The 22,379-nt window shown below is 38.4% G+C and overlaps 1 pseudogene; it reads right to left on the bottom strand.

The window, feature by feature from the left end:
- Window positions 1-1,055: 1,055 nt before the first annotated feature.
- On the bottom strand, window positions 1,056-1,174 carry LOC132041387 (5S ribosomal RNA; annotated as a pseudogene).
- Window positions 1,175-22,379: the final 21,205 nt, after the last annotated feature.

Here is a 22,379-nt window from a genome sequence, read left to right as displayed (position 1 = left end):
CCTACCGCCAACTTGTTAAAATATCCTTCTCACTCCCATAGTTAAAGATTTCCTGTTACTTTACTTCCAAATGCTCTTCTTTTCCTTCGATCAGCCCATTAGTATACCTTCCATATTTTCACCCTTAACCTTCCTTGAGTTCCTTCCTCCTCGAGCGCCCTTCTCCTCTTGTTATTTATAGTATCGGCTCGAAAGTTCGTGAAATAGAAATATTCCTTTAAACGTGCAAATCCGTCTTATTCTTAAGCCATATTTTAGGAAAGCTTCTTCATGTCCGAGGCAACCGTGTCAATTTGACTACACATTTATCCCTATATATATATATATATACCTTTCGAGAGTTGAAAATCTTTTAGCGTCGTTGCAAAGCCTAATCATTCTTTCTCTTACTTCACATTCCTCGTTATGGTCACTATCCTTTTAGTCCCACTTATCGAAATTCGTTCTCTAACCCCACACATTCCTCTTTTATTCTATACTACCACACTTTATTCCTTTCATATACCAACCTTCGAATTTTTACCTAAATAGTCCCTTGCTTTGCCCGTCGTCTCTCTTAGAAGCTTCACTCACCCTTGTTCCTTACATTTTTTTTTTTTCACGACATTTTGATCTTCTTACTTTCTGCATACTCACTTTCTTCCTTTCTCTGATGTTATTGCATTAGGACTTTCCAACTCTAACCTGTAGTGAAAATAACATCAACTTACCTTGTAACATTTGTACCACTTTTGTCACTTGAACTTCATTACCCTGTTCGATTAATGCCTTTAATATATAGCAACGTCGGTTATTGGGGCACACATATTAGTTAACGCGGCCACGTATAGGATGTCATACACATACATACATATATTTACTAACGCCTTGCTTCCAAAGTATTTCCGAATACCTTTCATACTTATCCTAGTTCTAGAGCTGTGATGCACCTTGTTTCTCGCCACCGATCTAGTCCGCCTTGTCCTTCACGACCTCTTGAGGTTTCCAACCACTCCGCATACTCCAATTTCCCTTAGGCTACTCTAGCTTCTCATCTGTCCCTTATCTCTGAATTTGTAAGACTTTTAGTACACTTCCCAGGGGGTCACCCATCCTAGTATTACTCTCACCCCAGCACGCTTAACCTTGGAGTGCTAATGGGATCCGGTGCGTTAGTGCTGGTATGATCGCATCCACCCTACTGCGTGACCTTTATCACATAACCTAGAACAAGCTGAAATTCTAACGGATTCCGATGAATTCTCGTAGTGCATCTCCCTCCAGATTAAAAGGATTCCTTACTCTTCCGACGAAGCAAATGCTATTTTAACCTTTAGAACTCCCGATGACAAGCCATCAATCAACACATACAACTGCTTTCCATTCCTAAATTTTAAGATTCCTTGTAGTGGTAAAACTTCTTAGCCGCAGTTATCTATAAGTATTTTGGTTATCGGCCCCTTCAAGCTTCCATTTGTCAACTATCAATGGTATCCTGCAATAGTTGTACGCACATAAGAAGTTCCAATGAAAGACTCATATACCTGTAGCTGGCCTGTCCTCCTCTCGGTCTGGAGGGCTGTAGAATGAAGTATCCTCCTCATCGTGCTTGTACCATTCTGTTAGCCATCTCATCATGGCGATTGTTATTGATATAACTAGCGGCTTGAAATTTCATGAGGGTTCACTGTCACCAGCTCGTTTCGACCAACGCAATATCCTTTTCTTGCGATCTTATCTCCGTCTACTTTCATGGCTTCTCCTTGTATTTCCTTAGCTCATCTTGCTTCATAACTCCCTATTACTTTTCAATTGCCCCATTGTCGGGTGTCATAATTCCTCTACTACCTTAGTCAGTCATCCCATATCAACGTGTCCTATACTTTCCCTTTAATCAACCTATAGAAATCATAGACGTATAATCTTTGTTATCTCTTAAATCCTTGGTCCTTGTCCTTAAATTTTAGGAAAATTTTGACAGAGTTTCCCCTATACTTCTTACCATCTAAACCCTGAACGCAGCCCAGAAAATACATGCAAGGCTTTACAGGGTCAAATATATACATGCGTAACACACCTTAGCCTCACAAGGCTCTCAATATCGAACAGAAATGCAAAGATGACAAAACTTACCTCATGCGTCACAACTCGGAATATACTTGAACTTTTATCAATCGTCCTTGTATATTTCCCCGGTCGGGCTTTCCTTCCATTCATTGGCTATACATTTCAATAATACTTGCAACATTCTTATCATATCTAACTTATAATCCTTTTTACCATTACTTACCTCTATACTGTTTCCTTCAACTCCTGTCGTCTGCAATCTTACAACTGAACTTATCATTAAATTATACACGTAGCTAATTCCCCCTGCTTTACGGTACAATCAGCTTATCTTGACTATGACCAATTTATTCTCATAGAAGAGGCACATTCTGATGACATAGTTTCGGCAAAGTGACTTACCTCTGTAATCCCAATATCATCATCCACTTCCTTTGTCAACACCATTCTTCCGCTGAAACCAAAGATTAGTACAAGGAATTTCATTTCCTATGACTTGGCTCTCATCGCACGATCTAAGATGAAGAAATAAGGTTAATCATTCCAAAATGTCCCGCAGCCTCCTGTTTATAAGTGTGGTGCACAACAAACCATAAACAAGACTCTGCTATACACGGCTTGCAGACAACCCTAGGACAGAACTGCTCTGATACCAATTTGTCACACCCCACCCTAGGTATGGCGTGATTGGCACCCGACACCTTGCGAAAACCGAGCGAACCAACTTACAACTCATAAGCTCTATGTCTCGAATTGCAACAATAAGATCAAGAGGCTAAATATGAACATAATATCATGCATAAGTATATGTACAATAGACCCATGATGCCGACATTACTACTGTCACACTATGACTAAGCTGTACACAGAAACTGTCTACAAAGCCTCTATGAACGTAACTGAGGTATACAAGTCGGACGGGCCCCGACGTACCCTTAACACAATTCATATATATATGTATAGACTCAGACTCGGCAATGCTCCAGGAAGAAGTGGAGCCACCTCTCAAGACCAACACCTGAAGGCGGCCTACGATGAAAGATCCTCGTCTCGTCTATCTACACCTGCGGGCATGAACGCAGCGTCCACAAGAAGGGACGTCAGTACGAGCAATGTACTGAGTATGTAAGGCATAAATAACAACATAATGAAAGTATGAAGATAACGTAATATAAAAGAGATCAGCTTGTGTCTCTGGATGCCTTTTTAAGGCGAATGTCGTGCATGCTTAGCTTTAAAAAAAAGAACGTTTCCGTATATAGCCATATATAATATCTTGTCCGGCCGTTAAGGAGCGGTAATATATATATATATATATATATATATATATATATATATATATATATATATATATATATATCTTACCCGGCCATTAAGGCACGGTAATTTATATATAGCATCTTGCCCGGCCATTAAGGCACGGTAATAGATATAGCATCTTGCCCGGCCATTAAGGCACGGTATTATCTTACCCGACCATATCGGCACGGTGTTATCTTGCTCGGCCATATAGGTGCGGTATTATCTTGCCCGGCCATGTAGGCTCGGTGTTATCTTACCCGGCCATGTAGGCCCGGTATTATCTTACCCGGCCATGTAGGCGCGGTGTTATCTTACCCGGCCATGTAGGCTCGGTATTATCTTACCCAGTCATGTAGGCGTGGTGTTATCTTACCCGGCCATGTAGGCTCAGTATTATCTTACCCAACAGATCAGTGGGATGCAATGCATACATACATACATACACACACATAAAAATACATATGTAAAATCAACATCATCATTAGCATTACCATTATCACTATATCATTCTTTGAAGAGTCAACCATCGTAAGATGAAACTGATAATGTCATGGAAGTCTCTAGAATCATGAACTTAGATAGAGTTAAAAATAGAATCATTATCTTGGCAGTACTGTAGCACGCGTTTCAGCTCTGTCAGCTGAACTTGTAACGTCCATAATTCTCTACTCCGATGTCCTATCGACGAGCGATTTATTGAGTTGGAAACTAGACTCGACGAACTTCATTTTAGGCTTTTGTTTCACTTCAAAACACTTCATATGCTAAGAGATATTCATCCCTCAATTTGGACCAAAATTTTCACATAAAATATTACCCATCCTTTCTCCAAAGTTGTACTACTCCACTTTTTCCACTCATTTCCTTATGAAACCTTCCGGTATACCTTATATACATCCTTCACTCATTAAATATACTTAATAATGCTTGCTCCTTATATTCCAAAGTGGTTTTGCTTAACCATAACTCAACGTACTTATATTTCAAATTTGATAAGTGCTTCTTCGAAGATACGGGGTGTAACATATATACACACATTATAAGGTTGAAAGCAGTTTTAATTTACCTATAAAAAGTATCATGAAAGATGTGACTAGCAATGTTGACTCCAATCTACTTATGATAATTTTTACCTTTATCTATTTAATCTCAATTTTTTTTTTAAATTTTACACGTCTACCTATTTTGGAATAATTTCAGATTACTATGTATGAAGTTACATATGATTGACGTGCACACAATAGCTTAGGCAAACATGACTGAACGTCAGTCATATGCAGCTTCTCTGAAGTTATGTTTTTTCAAACATAACTTCAACACCGCATGTCTAAAGTTGTTTCGAAATGAGTAGACTTACAAATTTTTACACACTGCAATCATGACTTAAATGGTGGTTCCAAAATGATGTATCATTTCACTTCAGCCCCCAATTAATTATCTATTTTCAGTTCTGCAATAGACAATCCTAGCTCCGGTACTAACTTAGCAGGAGTATTACAAAAAGGAAAGAAGAAAAAAGACTCAAATTGAAGGAGAGAAAAAAAAAAAAGAATGGAAGGAATGATGTTCTTTTTTGTGTGGTTCATTTTAATTAAATATTTTTATGCGCATGATGTAATCAAACAGCTGACAGAGTCCTTCGGGCCTTTCATTTGTAAGGTTGCCCTTAACAAGAAAGATTTTTTCAATTGTTTACTAGTTGACCAAAGCCTCAATGATGGATTGTCAACACGAAAATAAAGAAAGGTAGATAGAATTGAAAGGTTGGTGCAAACTAATGAGAACAACAATATGTAGAAGCAAATATTGATTAATATTGATACACTGAATCTGATTACGTTCTTATAATAATTCATTTTCTCCACTAATGACCTTCATTAAACATGGAAGATAAATGTAATCTAAATAAATCTGTGAGACGTGATTCTGTCTAATGTTGTAGGGAGTATTGCAATTTGAAAAAACAAAAATATTCAAACGAAATAATCTAGAGTTTGATTATTATTTTTAAATATAGAGCAGAGATTCTTTTTTTATTAAAAAAAATGTATAAATTTTTTAACTCATTGTTTAGGGTAATTAGTCTATAAGGTAAGCCTATTTTTTAGTTTGATTGGTGAGTGAGAACAAAGATATAATTTTGTTGTTAATTGTTATTTTAGTATTATCATCAAGCCCCTTAACCTTTTGGATTTAAAAAATAAAACCCCTTTAACCTTTTGAATGAGACAAAAAAACACTCTCGATCTCAAAATCAACGACTTAAATTAGGGGTGTCAATGGTACGGTTCTATCGATTATTTTATAAACCTTATACCATACCTATTTTTCGGTTATTTTATTTTGTAAAACCAAAACTAGACTTTTTGAACATGTCCCATCATCTCAGTTTCTTCGTTATCGGTACGATTCGATTAATTTTTTTTTTTTTTTAAATGTCATGTAAAATTCACAAATAGAAGTTAGAAAAAGATATCATGCATATTTTTGTAGGACTTTGGCAAAAACTTTATACATATTTTTAATATTTAAAATGTGATGAATTAAGGGAACATGAAAGACAACAAGAATAGAGATTTATCCCACTATTTTACAATAGTTTAAAATAAAGCTAGGCAAAGACAGAGAATCTAGATCGTACGAGTGGAAAGATTTTAATCAAGATGAGACTCAAGAATTGAGTCTACTAAGACTAAGTATCCCATATATATAAGAGAAATTTAAATCATACGAGAGGACAAGTATCTAAGACATCTTGTACATTTACCATCCAAATGTTGCTGTTGTACAGATCCAAAGCAGGAGATGTTATCCCACATTTTCTAACTTCTCCTACGGCCTCAAAACTGTGGAGAATGTTTACTAATTTTGCAGGTATACAACTTGTGGGAAAACATATACCATACATGATAACTAGTTGGTGGAAGAATGATTGTAGGACTATATATCCTAAAGCCTATAATTCATGCAGTTACAACTATCATTTTGTGGACTCTATGGAAGAGAAGGAACACCATCAAGCATAGGGGAAAATGGGATTTAACAGTCTAGTGCATATTATTAACAAGACTATATGGCAACTGATGCAGACTGTCTATCCAAATCTGAAGGATATTCCATCAAACTTTCGAGTAGTGACACATTATTTAGAGGAATATAAACCTAAGATGAAAAATAAGTTCATACACTGGGATCCCGCTCCACCTTGAGTGATTAAGTGCAACACTGATGGTGCAAGCAAAGGGAACCATGGGAGGAACACATATGGATATTGTTTGAGGAACAACTTAGGTGATCTAATATATGTTTAAGGAAAAAGGATTCATGAAGCCACCAACACAGAAGCAGAAGTTGCTGCTTTCAAAGAGTTTGTATATTATTGTGCTGCAACAGGTATACAACAGGTGTGGATTAAAAACTGATTCTATGATGATGACGGACATTTTAGAGGATAACTGAGAAGTTCCACGACAACTTATTATGATTGTGGAAGACATCAAAGAGCTGCAGAAGTTATGTCAAGTTACTTTCCATCATGTAATGAGAGAAGGTAATAGGTTAGCTGATTATATAGCAAATCAGGCCATTCTGGTGGGAGCAGTAGAATGCAGGAACTTTATAGACCTCCCTCTTCAAAGCAAGAGACTACTCAACATGGATAAACATCACCCCCCCAAACATGAGGGCCAAAACTATGAATATAGGATGCAGATGACACACAGAACTTAGAAAAAGTACCGCATAATAGTGTTGGTTTAAAATATTGTTTTAATTTGGGCCAGCATCAAGAGAAGACAAGTAACTCAAATGAGATGCATCAATGGAATGAAGCAAGATGCAGAAAATCTGAATCATTCGGGAGCATTTTTCTTATTTTAGCTAACTCAAATTTTGAACATTATGTCTTTACATTTTCTCTTCTGATTATTAATAAAATGGATCAATAGCCAATGCCTCTTGATATATTTGATTTTAAAAAAATCTAATATATCCTGTAATTTGCTACTCAAAACCGTCGGAATTCCTTGTAGTTTATTAGTCGATGGTTATAACTAAATTAGTTTCAATAGAAGTAGTATAATAGGTTTCAGATCACAGAACCAAGACGAATAATTGATGTTATATTACTTAAGCTTAATACATCAAATATATTTTACACATAATTTTATTCGGAACGGTTCGGTATTTCTTCGATTTATTTTATAAAATTAAAAACGTACCTAATTATACCGTTATAAATTTATATAAAAACATGCAGTTTTTTTTTAAAAACTAATAAGGTTATGTTCGGTCAATAAATCATTTTTTTCTTTAAAACCATTGACACTCATAGCCAAAATTATATAGTCCTTGCTGAAATCTTCAAAAGGCATACGTACCCTAACTTAGTATATAGAGTGCAACAAGCTTTTCTTTATAATGAAAGTAAATTAATAAATATGTTACAGATATTGAAAATATAAAATGTCACGACCCGAATTGCGGAGCCGTGAAGGCACTAACTTCCCCGAGCCAGTAAGCCATCCGCAGCCCAATTAAAGCAAAAGAAGAAAGGAATAATGCAGAATAAATATACAAGTCAATTTTTAAGTCTTAAATATCCTTAATAGCATAAATACAGAAATAAAAGTACAACCATCCCCGAATTTGGTGTCATTAGTACAAGAACGGACTAAAATGGAGTACAAGTCTAGGAATACATCCCGGAAATACATAAATTGTTTGAAAATAAAAGACATAAAGTAAAGATAACTGAATAAGATCCGGTTCCATGGATCACACTAGTGGCTCACTATCACAACCCATTTCACTGATCATGATGGCACCCACACCATCTCCCCGGTGGCCGAACCATCCCCTTATTTCGAACATCATTTGTAAGAAAGGAAATGTGGAAATTCAACAAGCGGAATACTTCAAAATCAAGCTCAATAATATATATCGAAAGTGCAAAAATACTTAAATAGTTACAACCCCAAAACCTGATATTGACTAGTACAAAAGCATCTACTAATTATTACAAGTTTAATACTGAAAGGATAACAACTGTCTTGACATGAAATAAAGATAGAAAAATATGATAGAGGAAGATTCAGGATTGCTGGCGGATCTGGAAACTCATCCTGGCACCTCCGAATGTACTGTCGCGGGATCTGCCACGAGGTCTCGAACTAGAACCCGGATCCAAATCTGCACTCAACGAAAGTGCAGCACGAGTAGTATGAGTAAAAAACTAGTACTCATAGGTATCATAGGCCGACACCGATCAGATAACACATATAAGATATGAAGATTGATCACACTGAATAGACCAACTAGAACAGATATGACACTCAAGTACAGTTGCGAAAAAGTGCTTCAAGTAAATGTTCGGAATAAGTATGTAAATCATCAACTAAGAAGTTTAAGAATGAGTGCAATGCAATGCTTTGGTCATAACTCAATCCCGTACACACATGCTAAAGACAATGTCTAATAGTCATGACCCATAGGGGACCCGTGAAGTCCATGTACCTCTCACTACCTTCTAACTAAGACCTCGGAGGCTAAGAATCACTCTCCGGCAAAGACCTCGGAGGCTGTAAATCATACTTTCTCATTTCAGATCAAGTCCTTATTCCTTTCCCCGCCTACCTGGCCATATCTAGATCACCTAACCATTATGTAATCAATATGAAATATGGAAGGCATATCATGCATGAAATCAATATCAACAATATCACAAGTCATAGAATCAATAGGTACATGCCAAAAGAATACTGATCAAACCTCAAGTCACTATTATTATCCTTCCCTTTTTCATGAGATAAACGAGATATCACGTAACGAAGATAAAATCAGACAATAATCACAATTATTAACCAAACATGGCTACAAGCCCACATAACAGCATCCATACCAAACAAGTGGATTTATCACCACAACCATGCCCGAAGGTCTATCATGCCTTCCCCATCAATATTTATAAACTACATATGCTTCTCTAATTGGAATCTAAAAAGGTAAATCGTAACCTACCTCGAAGGCCTAGCGGGAGTCACAAACAATCAAACCAACGTCTTCCTTTTATAGAGAGCCTCTGAATGATCGAAGTCTATCAAATATGTATTCTATGTTAGAATACGAATCTATGGACACTCATATTACTATACTTCTAAACGGAACCCGAAAACGCACCCCGAAAAGTGACCCTGAGCCCACAAGGGAAAAATTGGGATTTTATCTAACAATTAGTTTCCTATAGCTTAGTTTGTAAGAATCCAGAAAACCCATTAAAAAGTTATAATCTTGACCTTTAATTTCATGAAAAGCTCTTTAAAACTTGGGCTAAAACCCCCACTTTTTCTACCCAAAACCATGATTCAATTACTAATTAATGCAAGGAATCAACAATAAATAAGGGATTTTTGGTTAGAAACTTACCCCAAGAAGAACTTTGAAGGATACTCTTGGTCTCTCCCAAAACCTAGCTCTAGAAATTATGTTATGTGAAAATGGGGCTTAATCCCGAAGTTTGGGAAATAAATCACTGCTCCAGCCTAATCCTTCATTGCGATAGCGGACTGGCTCATCGCGATGCCCATGTGCTACCCGGTGCAGCTGGGTCCATCACGATCGCCGGACTAGTCACACAACCGCGATGACCCGCGATTCGGCCAACCCAAAACCCGTGCAGCATCGCCGTCGCGAGGGGCTCCACGCGATCGCGAAGGACCTGTCCCACCAAGGCCCGCGATCATGGTCCCTTCTATGCGATCGCGAAGAAGGAAACCAATCACTGAATACCAAATTTTTCTGGTGTTCTCCGAACTTGGATTTGACACCCGAAATACCTCCGGAACCCCCCGGACACAAACTAAATATGCAAACTGAGTATAAATGATGCTACAAACTTGTTCGCACACTCGAAACACCGATCCAACACCTCTAAGACACATTTTTATATGGAAAGCCCTCAAAATATCAAAAATCCAAAACTAATCAACCTAATGCCCAAAACATAAATGAATGCCTCGGGATTGAACCTACGACTCAACTAAGTCATAAATGACATTTCAAATCTAATACAATTGTCGAAATTCAATTTCGGACACATTTACCCGAAAGTCATCATTTGATCCACCTAAACAACTTGGAACTCTTCAAAAACTTCAAAGTCAAACTAAGAGAGGGGTATTTTAGGGAAAAGACTCTGAAACGTCAAAATAACCAAACGGGTCATTACATCAGATACCAATTAAACAAATATTTGTCCTCAAACAGAAAAAGGAACGAAAGGAAAGTGCCTGAACTAACAAACGACTGGGGGTATCTACTCTTCATATCAGCCTCGGTCTCCCAGGTAGCTTCTTTAACTGGACGATTTCTCTATTGAACCTTCACGGAAGCTATTTCCTTAGACCTTAACTTCTTAACCTGCCTGCCCAAGATTTCCACCAGCTCCTCCTCAAATGATAGAGTCAGATAAAAAAGCACCGAGTCCAATTGAATGGTGTAGGACCCGTCAGAATGGTACTTCTTTAACATAGAAACATGGAATACGGGATGAGCACCGAATAAATGCGGTGGTAGAGCCAAATCATAAGCTACCTCACCTACGCGCCGAAGAATCTCAAAAGGACCAATGAACCTCGGGCTTAGCTTGCCCTTCTTTCCAAACCTTATCACACCTTTCATGGGTGAGACCATCAGCAAAACCTGATCACCAACCATGAACTCAACCTTATGAACCTTGTGGTCCGCATATTCCTTTTGTCTACTCTGAGCCGCAAGAAGATTTTCCTGAATCAAATTTACCTTATCGAATGAATCTCTCAACAAGTCTGTACCCCACGATCTCACCTCGAATGCATCGAACTAACCAATCAGAGAGCGACATCTCCTAACATACAAAGCCACAAATGGTGCCATATCAATACTCGAGTAATAACTGTTGTTGTAAACAAACTCCACAAAGGGCAAGAACTGGTCCCATTGACCATTAAAATCAATCACACAAGCCCACAACATATCATCCAACACATGAATAGTCCTCTTGGACTGGCTATCCATCTGCGGGTGAAATGCAGTACTAAGATCCAACTGAGTCCCCATCTCCTTTTCCAAAGTCCTCCAGAAATAAAAAGTCAACTGAGTGCCTAGGTCTGAAATGATAGAGATGGGCACTCCATGCAATCGAACAATCTCCCGAATGTAGATCCTTGCCAACTCCTCCACATTGTAGGTAGTCTGAACTGGAATGAAGTGCGCAAACTTAGTCAACCTATCCATGATAACCCAAACAACATCAAATTTCCTGTCGCGTCCCAAGTAGCCGTGAGCAGCACCCACACAAATCCCCTAGTGCGCGAACCATCCCCTTACTCAATTACTTAATCATTTAAACAATTATAAATTAATAACCAGAATTAAATCATAAATCTTGCCTAATCATGCCATAAATAAATAAACTACGAAAATCCTAACTATTACAACCCCAAAATCCTAACTCTAAAACATAAACTGTCTACGAAAATAAAAACTGTCTGAAATAACTTAAGTAAATACTGGAAATAAAGTAGACATCAACAAGAGAAGATCTTCAGGCGGCCTGGCATGGATAGGAGCTCACCCTCAAATCTGTCAGAAACTGGCCTCACGCTAAATACGAGGTCTGATAGATGTCTCTGGATTACAATCTGCACTCAAAAGAATGCAGAAAGGTAGTATCAGTACAAACACTATGTATTGGTATATATCATAGGCCGACTAAGATTAATATCATGCATAAAATCATAAAATTAATAGAATAGACAGATAGGCACAACAAAGACATAACCATGTGAAATTATCACAAGAATCATCTAACACCAAATAAGATAAGCCCACACAAACGACAATCAATAAAAGTAATTCAACCCATGTCATCATCGTAACTCACGAATTATCCCAACTCTGTCACATAACCATACACACATGCTAAATGGTATTGTTTGCCCAAATAGCCATGACTTGCTGGGGACCCATGGTGTCCATGCACCACTCGCTCTGGAACTGACCTCAGAGCACGAGCCCATAACTAGGCCATATCCTCACCCCCTGTACAATGTGCCTTTTTATATTTATATGTTCTTTCTCATCTCAATGTATTTCCATTCCAACAATCAATAAGGAATGTGAACAATCAATGAATTAATATCAAGGAACATAAGTCACCATGCCACAAGTCATATCAAGACTCAAGAATCAATTCATCAATAGCATGAATAAGGGATTACTCCAAGTCAACAAGAAGAGTATTCATTAACTCCTTCTTTATCATATCATAATAGTTCATCACATAATCAATCAATCAATATCAAACTTAAGAATTTCCAACCACACTTTATGTTTGGAGACCTAATCATTCTTTCTCCTATCAATTTCATAACATATACAATCAACTAATTAAAGTCTAACTCAAGTAGATTGTAACCTACCTCAACGCAGAACTGGAACAATGCAAGCTATTCTACGTGAGCCTTCCTTTCCGCAATGCCTCGAAACATTCAAAGTCTAGAAATATAGCACTACATGAGTATTCAAATCATCTACTCAACAATACAACAAATTGGAAAGGGAAACCCACTTATTTCTACTCTTTCCACTTGATTTGGACTATCACTTATTGTAAACTCGTCATTACCTCTCTCCCAATGATCATATTATTCTAATTCATGGGTTTCTAATCAATTCAACCCTATTTCAAGCAGTTTTTATGCAAAAGTTACCATCTTTACAAAACCCTAAGTTTCAATACGTCATTCTCATCCATTAGAACTTGAATTCCCACCCTAGGGAGTGATAATCTATAACCTTAGATGAATAACCAACAATAAAATCGCTGAGCCATTCATTATTCAAGAGTTTCTGAAGTTCTAGGGCTTTAGTCCTTTTAGTAACCATTAGGGAACCTTTAACTAATCATGGAATTTAAAATGATGATGGAATGAACAAAGTAAAGGGTTGAGACTTACCTTTCCAGAGTATTTTAGCCCTAGCCTTAGAAAATCGCCACAAGTGTTTTTGGGAACTGTTTTGGAGTTTGTGGGGAATGAGTTCGGAATAAAAAATATAAAATGCTAATTTTTCCTCCCGTCGACCGTCGCAGCCGTCGACTTCTCGCTACGGTGGTCCCGTTATGGCAGATCTCATTAACTTCACCGGCTTTCGCGGCGGCGAGCCTCGACCCGCTACGGCGGACCCGTTACAGCTGCACCACAATCGCTGCAGCGGTCCATGTTGACCAGTAGCTCCGATTTTTAACAAAACACCGCAACAACAACAATTCAAGTCCCAGTTTTTAGACTTCTACATCTTTGAGTTATTATTAGCTCAGTTCTATCTTTGGGAAGGTACTAGCTAGGGTAAAAGGGTCAAAACCTTCATAACGACCTAGCCGGTCGTTACATCAGATACCAATTAAACAACCGTTCGTCCCCGAATAGACAAGGAAGAGAAACAGGGGAAAAGGTACTTGACTCAGTAAAAATCTGGGGATAGTTATTGCGCATATCGAATTTGGTCTCCCAAGTAGCTTCCTCGACGGGAAGGTTCTTCCACTGAACCTTCACTGAAGTTATCTAAAATAGCGATAGTCTCTTCCTCATACGACAAGTTCGCATCTAACAAGACTGAATCCCAACGAATGATAAATGAACCATCACCATGATATCTCTTCAACATAGAGACATGAAACACTGGATGAAAGCCTGATACACCTGGAGGCAAAGCCAACTCATAGGCTACATCCCCCACACGACTAAGAATCTGAAACGGACTAATGAATCTAAGACTAAGCTTACCTTTCTTCCCAAACCTCATCACTGTTATATCCCGCATTTTAATACATTGGGACAATCCGGATTGACTATGATAGGTTAGAGACAAAACCATTCCGGGATACAATGTCGAGACTTTTGACCTTCGATTTCGTTTTGAGACACAAATTGTTCATGAATTTGTTGGCATGGAATATTTAAGAAAATTTGGGACCAAAAGTGGAATATTTGGAAGTTTGAAATTCATGAAAATTGGTCATGTTGGCCATGTGGCTTGAATTGGTCCCACACACTTTGTGGATAATTTTAATTGGTCCAACACATGTGTGTGGGCCATGGACACTTGTGCAATTTGAGTGGAAGCTTAAAAGATGATCACTAAGTCATCTCTCCTCATTTCTACACTTAGCAAAAAAATAAGAAGTTGAAGAACTCCTTAGAGAGGCTCTCGGCCAAGGAGCAAGAAAAGTGAAGTTCAATTCAAGCCATTCCAAAAATATTTCTTTGATGCAAATCCACTAATTGGAGGTCCCTAAGTAATGTAGAAGTGTTGTTTGGGTCATTAAACCATCCGTTGTGTAGATCGCAAACCCTAGCCTATTTGTGAAGTTGAAGAAGAAAGGTAAGATTTGATCTTGTTTTATGTGTTATGAATGGTGTATGCATGTTGTAGTATGCTAAAATGGATGAAATTCATGAAATATAGTATGTTGGAGTTGAGCCGTGTAGGGTGTGTATGATCGTGTGTGTGTGTGTGTGTGTTGAGATGGTGAATTGATTTTATGTAGCATGTTTAGTTGTGTAGTGTGAAGAAATGAATGAGAATCATCATATATGTGTGTGTAGGGTTGGCCGAATATAGGGCCATGTTGTGTGAATGAGAATGAACTAATTCTATTTGGAATTTTGAATGTTGTCGTTATGAATTCTATGTTGGAAATGAGCGTTTAATGACTCAAATTGATGTTGTAATTGTTACGGACTGATTTGGAGGTTATTGTACAGTTGATGTAACTTGTATAATTATGAGAATGACATTGTTAGAATGTGAATTGTTGGTGCAAATCATGATTTGAAAATGAGGAGTGTGTTATAGTGAGGTTCTCGGGTTTGGGGACTGTTTTCGCAATTGGAGCAATTGTTGGATTGTTGGAAATATTGTATGAATTGTTTAAGATGTTATTGAATGTTATTGGTATGGGTTCGGGTTAGTATTGGAATGTATGAGCGTTGATGTTGGCTTGAATGTAAGCCGTTGAATTAAATATATTGAAAGTTGTGGAATGGTGTAAAAGAGAGTTACTAATGTTATATTGCCTTTCGGATTGCTTATTGATGTTGCTAGGTTGGTTGTTGTTGTTGTTGTTGTTGATTTGGACGAGTTAAATTCTCGGGGTTGGCCTATTTACGGAGAGAAATGCTGCTAAATTTCGTAGAATTAAGGGCTAATTTGGAATTAAATGCCCAAATGTCTATAGCTAATGTTTGGTATATTATGATTTATTTGTAGACCTTGGGAAGCCCTAGACGTAGGTTGGAATTAGCTTGAGTTTGGATTAGCGTTGAGAGCGATCAAGGTATGTAAAGCGCAACCCTTCCTTCTTTTGGCATGCCTTAGTTGTAAATAGGTATGATACGAGCCTCGAGGAAACTCTACTCGCGATCCGACCATGTCCGTGATTATTATTTGTTTCTTGGTCTTCGTATGCATGATATGATGAAATATTGGCCCCTATGTCTTTTGTATGGCTATGTTTCAAAAGTTGCATAAAATTTTGGTTTTTAAAAGAGTTTTGTTCCTAAATGATTCCGAAAACTACGAAAGTCCGTAACTTTCACGTACGAACCGGATCGCTTCGATATGCTCAAAAAATGATTCCATGACGTATAATGACTATGTTTTCCATAGGCGGGCCCGACTTGGGTCGACACCCGTCCGTGGGTCCCGCGACTTCCCTTTATGTACTTCTGACGACTTTTGAAAGAATATGATATGATTATGACCCCGATTTCAAGTACGATCAGTTTACTTATCTTTTGAGGTTATGATAATGATCTTATGCATATGATTTTGATGCATAGCTATGGTTTCTGGAGTTCGGGTTAATATGTTCCCGAGTGGTATTCGAAAAAAAAATTCGATTTGACTATTGTCTTGGTTTTGGAAATAATAGTTCGCTTCGACTATTTTATTGAGTCTGTAATGACGACTATGTTTTTAATTCCCGCAAGCTATGTCATATGATCTTGACACGTACCTACAATTTTAAAGTGCTACTTGATATGTTCTCGAATGATTTTCGGAAGAACTTGACTTTAATCGTTATTTAGCTTTTAAATGAGATTTCGTTTGATTATGTTGTTGAGTCCGTGATGATGATTTGTGTGTATATGGTTTCTCACTACTTCGCTGTGCGAGCTATTATCCCTTTCACCGCGTCTCGGCCAGGGCATGTATTCGTGCACGATTCTACGGATGATTCACCGCGCCCCATCACTAGAGGGCCGGGGCATGTTATATGATATGATAATGATATGATGATACGGGGAGGTGGCCAGGATGGCATATGATGACTTCATTCACCGCGTCCCTCGCTGTAGGGCCGGGGCATGTTATATGTATATGATATGATGATTTTACTTACCGCGTCCCTCATTAAAGGGGTTGGAGCACGTTATATGTATATGTATCCGATGATTTTACTTACCGCGCCCTCACTAGAGGGCGGGGCAAAGTTATATTTATACATGTGTACGAGATGATTTTCTTACTCGTTTCTCGCCCGATGATGAGTCGAATATGAAATGGATACGTATGATATATGTTTCAAAGGCAAGTGTTATGATTTTTTTCGGTTATTGTGCTACTTTTTGCCTCCTCGTTTCAAAGCGGTTCCGCTATTTTACGATATATCATGCTTTACATGCTCACTACATATTTCAATCACCCTTTTCTTCGGGGGTCGCGTTTCATGCCCGCAGTACAGTTTTGGTGATCCGCCCGCTAGGATTCCATCGTCGGTCTTGGAGTGCTCCGCTTTGTTTCGGAGCCCACTTTTGGTACATATTCGTTCGTGGCATATGTATTTGTTTGTTCGGGGGGTACGGCGGGGCCCGTCCCGTCCTATGATTACATTTGGTTTGTTTAGAGGTCTATAGACGTATATGTGGGTTAGGCCTATTACGCATGCGAGTGTGTTTGTATGTTATATGTTCTGGGCGATCCCATTCGCCGTGGCAGCCTTGTCGGCTAGCCTCTGTACATGTTTTGGGGCCGTTGCGCCATTTGATAGCCTTGTCGGCTTCTGATATATATATGTTTGTGTTTGAGATGTGTCTGAGACAGTTTGATATAATATGGGACAGCGTTTGATATTTATGTCTGTATAAACTATCTGTGTGTGATTCGAATTTAATGATTGTGTTTGGGTGCCCAACTCGGGCACTAGTCACGGCCTACGGGGTTGGGTCGTGACAATCACACACATTTTTACTTGGTGAGACTTTTAAAAAAACTTGTTCTCCAACCATGAACTGAAGATCCTAGACATTCCGATCCGTATATTCCTTCTGTCTACTCTGAGCCGCTAAGAGCTTTTCCTGAATCATCTTAACCTTATCTAATGACTCTCTCAAAAGATCAGTGTCCCATGGCCTTACCTCAAATGCATCAAACCACCCGATAGGAGACCTACATCTTCTCCCATAAAGAGCCTCAAATGGGGCCATGTCAATGCTCGAGTGATAACTATTGTTATAAGCAAACTCTACCAATGGTAAGAACTGATCCCAAAGGCCACCGAAGTCAATCACACAAGCTCGGAGCATATCCTCTAGAATCTGAATAGTCCGCTCAGACTGGCTATCTATCTGAGGGTGGAAAGCTGTACTAAGGTCCAATCTAGTGCCCAATTCCGAATACAAAGTCTTCCAGAATCGAGATGTAAACGTCATGCCTCTATCGGATATGATGGAAGTAGGAACCCCATGTAGACGAACAATCTCACAGATATAAATCTAGGCCAACTTCTGAGCAGTATGGGTGATCTGAACTAGTATGAAATGGGTAGACTTGGTCAATCTATCAACAATGACCCAAATCGAATCAAACTTACCCATAGTCTTCGGAAGACCAACCACAAAATCCATCGCCATCCTCTCCCACTTCGACTCTGGAATGGGCATCCTCTGAAGAGTACCCCCGGGTCTCTGTTGCTTGTATTTCACTTGCTAGCAATTCAAACACTGTGCAACAAACTCAACAACATCACGCTTCATCCTTACCCACCAGTAGTGCTGCCTCAAGTCACGATACATCTTGGTAGCACCAGGATAAATGGAATATCTAGAACTGTGAGCCTCAGCTAAAATTGTCTTAATCAAATCATCAACATGGGGAACACAAACACGCCTCTTGATCCTTAGAATGCCCTCATCATCGATCATGGCCTCTTTGGCTTCACCACTCAAAACCTTGTCACGAATCTTGTATTACATCCCGTATTTTCGTTCATCCTATACACGACTAAGTTGAGGTGGACGAATGCACTTAAATGGGAGAAATGAGATTTTGGGCAAATAAAAATGAGCTGCTCGCTTACCCGACGTGCCTGCTTCACTTACTCTCCGTCCTATTCGCTTGAACTACTTGATACATATCTTAACTACGAAGTAAGGATGAGACACGTGTTAGATTCAACGGACCATCAAGTGACACCTAATAATTAAGAAAGTAGGTGGCAAGTAGGTACATCACCTACTTGCTTAAAAAGGAAAGGACTTAAAAAGGAAAGGACTAGATTTTTCTCAAATTTAAAATAGAAAAGGCACCCTTTATAGATCAGATTTGTATCTCTCTCTCCCCCACTTTATATCCATGACCCTAGACACAAAGTTCTCCATAGAAGCTCCTCCAAGGCTGGCCACTCCAATTTCCCTCAAGCCCTAAGTGATTTTCTCTTCTTTTTCAAGTTCTAGTTGGAGGAAAACCTAAGATTGAAGAACCCAAATCAGGAGTTGAGTTCTTCACCAAGTGAGGTGAGTATAGTGCCCTATTTCATCCTCTTTTCTCTACTGTAAAGGTGGGAAATTTTTTCCATAATAGTAAGAACTCGCGGAACGGTGATTGGAAGCCGTGAGTTCAAATTATTCGATTTGTAGTGAACTGTTTTGGACTGTCTCATGTTGTGTTTGAATTGTCTATTTTGCTAATATTTCTATGGAGTTTGAAAGGATAAAGGTAATGGAGAAATTCCACATAATGGTAGGGTAGTGCGCTGGTCGCTTGTTACGTTGTGTTGTTTGACACTAGTATAATTATCATTTTGTGCAGAGTAAACTTGTAGAAGATGCTCTTGTTGTGATTTATTCGAGAGCTTCTAATCAAGGAAAGGTTTTAATTCCTCTTTATGTATATGATCTTGCTGAAGCTTTAAATATGTTGGTTTGTCAAGAAATTTTGAAATGGCGATTGAAAGTCAAAATCTAATGTTGAACGTTGTTCTAGTGGATTGTGGAGGTTGTTCCTATATTGTTGAAGGGTTGAATGTCTGGCTATTGGTTGTTGTCACTGTTATTGTTGTTGTTGTTGTTGTTGTTGTTTTTGTTGTTGATGATGATAGTATTTCAAATTGGGAGGAAGTGAAATTCGAGGAGATGTTATATCCCGTATTTTGCACGTTGGAATATTTTAAGTTGGATTGCGACAAGTTGTGGATAAGACTTTTAATTCCCGATTTTATTTTTGTTTTAATGCACAAGTTGCATATTCATCTTTTCATTGGTATGAAGTTTTAAGGGTAAATTTGGAATAAGGAAAAGTTTGGGATGTTGAATAAGTTATACAGATTGTATGGAGTTTTGGACATCCGAGGTATGCAAATAAAGAGATCGGTGTATAAAAGTTTTAGGTCTCGAAATAATTTCCGCGGATGAACGATGGCGTTAGGAGCCTGGTCACATGATCTTCACAAGATCTGCTAGTCTTTGCTACGGTGACTTCGGACGGCCTTTTTAAAGGGCTTAAACCCTCGTTTCAGCCAAAAAATCGGACAAAAACATTCCAAATACTCTAGAAAACCCCCCAACCTTTCACCACTAACTTTTAGCCCGAAACCCGGGTATAATTCTCAAATTCCGGTCCGGACGGCGTATGAGTCGTCTGCGGCAAAATCGCGTAGTGAGGCTTTGTGGCTTAAGTTCAGGTGGAGGTAAATATATAGCATTATTATCGAGGAAAGGTGGTGAATCTCTTTCTATTTGTGTTAATATTGGTTTATTTCGGAGGAAGGAGTCAGAAAATCGTTATAAAAGTTCAGTGGAAATGGACAAATACCATATGGAATGTTTATGGAAGTATTTTTGAAATTGGAAATATTATGGTTAATGTTGGTATTGTTGGAATTGTTGTTGGTGTAAATTATGAATTTGGAAGGAAGAAATATGTTATGGTTGTTCATGTTGAGTTGGGAAGGTTTGGGTTCTATGGCATATTATTTGGATTGTTTGAATATTTTTGTGGATTGTTGGAAATGTTATTGAATCATGTTTGAATGGTTGATGTTGTTGAACGAATGTTTGTTGATATTATGTTGTTGATGAATTTGGTCGTCGCAGTTGAAATCTAGGTTGTTGATGATAATTCGTTTTGAATAAATGGTTGATGTTGTTAGAATTTTTGTTGGTATTGTTGTTGATGAATAAAGTAAATCTGGCTTGGAATTGAATTCTTTTGCCCAAAATTATGGCTAATTGTCTCTCGATGCTTATATTGATGTTGTTGTAGATTTTGAGAAGACGAGACTTACGTTTGGATTAGCTTAGGAAGCAAGTGAGGTATGTGAAGCTTATCCTTCTTTTCTTTTGGCATGTCTTAGACGGGATTAAGGTATGACATGATTTGTGCCTCGGGGTAACTCCATTCTTAAGTTTCGAGTATGTTTGTGATTTGTATTTGCTTTTGATGTTGGTATCCTTAGTATGGTCGAGGCTATGGTTCGTATGTCTTTGATATGATTGAGTTTGAAATGTTGTGTAAACGTTCTTATATGTTTCTTGTTATTTGTATCCTTAATGCGGTCGAGTTATGATCCTTACGTCTTTTGTATGATTAAATTTCTAAGGTTGCAAAAGAGTTATATTTTTCAAAAGAATTTTGTTTCAAAAAGTTTTTGTTTTCAAAGAGATATGTTCCTAAACGATTTCGAAACTACGAACGACCGTAACTTTCAAGAGAGCTCGGATTGCTTCGATTTATTCGCAAATGGTTTTCATGACGAGTAAGGACTTAAATTTTTATAGGCGGACCGGATTGGGTTGACGCTCGTCCGTGGGTCCCGCGACTTTTCTATGTTGGTTTTAAATGACCTATTTTTTTTAAAAAGGGACTTAATACGACCACTTTTCCGATCCCAAGCATAATTATTTATTTGTCTGTCGAGTTGGAAATAAGGATTTTATGCCTATGATTTTGATACGCAACTATGGTTTTTGAAGTTCGGTTTGATATGCTTCCGAGAGATTCGGGAGAAAGGCTTGATTTGACTATGTTTTGGTTTGAACTAATAGTTCGCTTTGGTTATTCGGTTGAGTTTGAAATGATGATTTGTATGATTATGGATACTTACGATCTGCTCGTGCGTTCTGTTGTTACCTCTTTCACCGGATCCCGGGCCGGTATGTGATCGTGCGCACTATGATATACTCCGGTGTTATGCTGTGTTACGGTTCACCGAGCCTCTCGCTAGAGGGCCGGGTTCCGTTTATATTTGGTGTTATGCTGTGTTTGGCGTTATGATGTGTGATGGGGAAACGGAGATTTGAAACCGGTGTTATCTTGTGTTGTGGCGCCGATAGGGTGGCGACCACGTTACGTCCGCCGGTCCTATGGACCGCATATGATATGTGATGATGTATGATGATATGATGAGTTTGTTCACCGATGGTGGGGCAAACCCAATGATGAGGCAAATCCCACATTGGTTTAGGCAAATCCCATATCGGTTAATGTTATCTCGTATGACAGGATATGACGTGTACGGTATGAGTATGATGATTATTTGCGTGTGTCACAGGTCCCGTTATGGGCCGGATACGATTTTTGTTTTATAAGCCCTTAGTATTCCGGTTATCGTGCTCACTTTTATTATTTCTTACTTAGGTTATGACCTCATTTGATGTATGCTATGCTTTACATGCTCGGTACGTATTTCGTTCACCCCACTTTCTTTGGGG

This window comes from Lycium ferocissimum, unplaced genomic scaffold (genome assembly GCF_029784015.1).
Source record: "Lycium ferocissimum isolate CSIRO_LF1 unplaced genomic scaffold, AGI_CSIRO_Lferr_CH_V1 ctg10090, whole genome shotgun sequence".
Classification (NCBI taxonomy): domain Eukaryota; kingdom Viridiplantae; phylum Streptophyta; class Magnoliopsida; order Solanales; family Solanaceae; genus Lycium; species Lycium ferocissimum.
The sequence above is the reverse complement of the archived record's forward strand: the minus strand, read 5'-3'. Positions and strand labels throughout refer to the sequence as shown.